The 3,764-nt window shown below is 36.2% G+C and overlaps 1 non-coding gene across 1 annotated transcript; it reads right to left on the bottom strand.

Annotated features, from left to right (window-relative positions):
* Positions 1-2,991: 2,991 nt before the first annotated feature.
* On the bottom strand, positions 2,992-3,372 carry LOC115030221. The gene has a single exon (XR_003835828.1).
* Between the last annotated feature and the right edge of the window lie 392 nt (positions 3,373-3,764).

Here is a 3,764-nt window from a genome sequence, read left to right as displayed (position 1 = left end):
CAGAGTAAAATTTTAGTGTGTTGATATAATACAGTAGTGGAATTACTCATCAGCAATTTGTAGACATGTATTGTTTACATGTTTTGAATACTAACAATAAATATGCTTTGAAAATAAGATTCCTTACTGGCTTCATTGCAGTACTTTCCTTTAAAACAAAGGCATGTTATTAATTTAATACATCACTACTCACATTGACTGCACTTAGCCCTGAATAGTCAGATTCTATAATAACTGAGAGGAGACTTTCAAGATCTAGAAAATACTTATAGCTAATGGGATTGTGAGTTTCTTACTAATTTTTAATGGCAAGAAATCAGAAGACACCCCATGAGTAGTGGGCCAGGATAATTAGCACACAAAGTTAACACTACGTTCATGTATCAGATGGCCTTCCATCAACATAATATATTATGTACTTAACAAGTAAACATAGGTTTATTAATAATTGTCTCACACTTTTGTAGATTCCTACACATAACTGAATTGATCAATTGTTTTATGCCTTTGATAAGGTAGTGTATTTTAACACAAGTACATCTCAAAGCAAACACTCTGATCAAAAATGAAGAAAAGCAGAATAGATTAGAATCCTATATAGCCTCATTTAGAGCAGAAGTCAGTGAATGATCTGAGGAATTTCAATCAGTTTTTGAGTTTAATTTTGGGGTGGGAAGTGATAGGGCCTCTATGGTTTCATACATACTTACTATGTCGTCTGGACTGGCTATAAATTCACAGAGATATGCCTCCCTTGTCTTCTCCCAAGTACTGGGATTAAAGATGTGTGCCCACAAGTCCCATTGAGACACTGCCTCTTTACATTTATTGTCATCCACTCTCAACATCTAACTATTGAGACCAGAATGGCTTCATTTGGGGGGATATCAATATAATACAACCTCTAGAGTCACCGAGCCTATAAGCACTATACACTGTATCATCTACTCATACTGCTAAAGCATACAGAGCACCTTGCAAGAGCCCAATCCAGGTTGCAAAACTTTGAATACAAAGACCTTTGGTGTGCACTTTTATCCACTATAGTATTCCCTTAAATTTGATTTTAAAATTTCTAGAAAAAACAAGCTTCAAATGTATCTAACTGACATTACTCCATGACTTGATCACTTACTTAGATAAAAATATCTGAATACATTAGTGAATTTTCCATGCCTTAGAAGTGTGATCCTAGAGAGTTATCTTTGTCAATTCTTATTCTTTCTCTCAAATGACTTTGCTAGTGAATGAAGCCTAGTGAAGAAGGGATGAGAGGTCAGAACCAACTTGCCACTCCTCTGTAGTTCAGCTGGATTTCCTGGAAACTGCCGAACATCCTCTGTTGAAGGAACAAATAAAAATGGTTATACCATGGTTCCAACACTTTTCAAGTAATTGTGTATCCTAGAGGTGAGTGAAATCACACTAGCCTTGTTGCTTTAGCCTAAGGTTATAACTGCTTCTTGTGGGTAATGATCTCTGTGCTGCTCTACCTGTTCCTGTTGACTGAATTAACAGTTACTATGATTAAAATCATTTTACTTGGATAATTTTTAAGTCTTCATAAAAATCTAATGCTATTTTTTCTGTATATATCCTAACTGTTAAATAACTCTTAAACGGTGGGCAGAAGAGGCTATGTGTATGAGTATGGAATAAGAGACAGCTATTCCTTAATTATGCTCACTGAAGAAAACAGCTTTTTCAGAGCAGTTGAGGAAAATTTAATGGAGGATCTATTTATAGCATATGAGAAAGAATTAAGAAACTCATTAGAAATTGTGATGAACCAACCCAGAACCATTCTCACCCTTACAAAGAATCCAGGGTCGGGGGTTGGGGGGTGGGTAGCAGTGCTACTATCACTGTTGAGATCTCTGATTTTGAGAAAAGAACAACAGGAGTTCTGGCCACAGTTAGATCACAGCTGTTTCTTTTCTTCTTTTCTTTTCTTTTCTCTTCTCTTCTTTTCTTTTCTTTTTCTTTCTTTTTTTTTCTTTCTTTTATTTTTTTGGTTTGGTTTTTTTCGAGACAGGGCTTCTCTGTATAGCCTTGACTGTCCTGGAACTCACTCTGTAAACCAGGCTGGCCTTGAACCCAGAAATCTGCCTGCCTCTGCCTCCCAAGTGCTGGGATTAAAGGTGTACGCCACCACTGCCTGGCTCACAGCTGTTTCTTAACTACAGTCTAACAACAAGGGAGAAGTAAAAGCTACCTCACCCCTCTCTGCTCCTGTACTTTGGTTTCATGTTAACAACTGCAACAAAAATTGTATTTTTTTAAAATATATTTTTCTGTCTGAACCATCTTATAAGTGGGGAAGTATAATAAGTTGCACATGTGAAGGTCAGAGGGTTACTTGTCCCCTTCCACCTCTCTGTGGATCCTGGTGATAAAACTCCTGTAACTTAATTTGAGGTCAAATACCTTTACCCATTGAGCCATCTTGCTAGACCTATAAAACACAATATAAGCCAATGCAGATGAGTTACTGCCAGATGAGTTATCATTACCGTATTTAAGAAGTAACAGAGATTTCCAACATTGCCAGCTTTTTCTCATATTTAACTTTCATAATTATAGCAGAGATCCTAGATTGCACACAGAAAATTAAAGCCCTAAGCTAAAAAAATTCTTAGGAGTTTTAAAATGTATTTTCCTATGTATGAATATCCTTTATCCATCTGTCAATTCTTGCCTGTTATGATTGTATAACAATAATGTGTAGGTATCTCTTTAGTATGCTAATGTGACCAGAAAAGGTATAGGAAGTAGTTCTTTTTTGTTAAATATTTTCTGGATTATCTCCATACTGATGTATTTAGTGGCTCCACTAAATTTCTTTTCCAACAGAAATATAAATGGTTACTTTGTCCATATCCTCCACAGAATAAATGTTTATTGTTAGTTATTATTATTGTTTATCCTAAATATCAAGAAAATGATCTGGGTAAAGTGGAATATAATTGTACATTTGTTGTTTTCTTTATTTTAGATCAGAATCACCTCCATAACCACTGGCCAGGATATACTCAGTCTCTTCTATCTGATCAATTACTCATTTTTGAGTACTGGTAGTAGGGTGGAAAGAAAAGAGGGTGAGGACTGACTCTGGGACCATGGGACCTCTGACACTACCTTTGACTAAAGATTCTTTTTGCACAGCTCACTAAGAAGGGGCTTTCAGAGCTTTTAATTTCCAGCTGCCAGGCTAGCTCTAGGGATTAGGTATCATGTCTCCATCAAAAAGGAACAAAGGGCAAGGGGGAAGGGTGCTCATATACTTGCAAACCCAATCTCTTATTGACCCACATATGCTTTCCATGGATAAATACAGCAACCATTACTCTAGACACTGTCCTTCTTGATCAAATGTGTAGCACTGGTGTGCCTTTCCCTCATGGCTAAGGATATTAACACTTTTTTTCATATGTGTCTATGCCATTTGCACCTCATCTTTTGAGAACTGTCTGATCATTTCAGCTCTCCACAGGGTGATCGAATTATTTGGGGCGTTAATTTTTATATGCTTTTTGTATTTGGCTCTTTATATATTCTATAGCAATCCTTTATATATGAAGTCTGCAAAGATTTTCCTCCTACTCTCTTGCATGTCTTTTACTCTGTTCTATGCTGTGTAGAAGATTTTTAATTTCATGCAGTCCCATCTGGCAGTTGTTGCAGCTGTTATTTACTGAACGATTGAAATCCTTTTCAGAACATCCTCACCTATGAGGATATTTTGAAGTGTTTTTCTTATAATT

This window comes from Mus caroli, chromosome X (genome assembly GCF_900094665.2).
Source record: "Mus caroli chromosome X, CAROLI_EIJ_v1.1, whole genome shotgun sequence".
Lineage (NCBI taxonomy): Eukaryota > Metazoa > Chordata > Mammalia > Rodentia > Muridae > Mus > Mus caroli.
The sequence above is the reverse complement of the archived record's forward strand: the minus strand, read 5'-3'. Positions and strand labels throughout refer to the sequence as shown.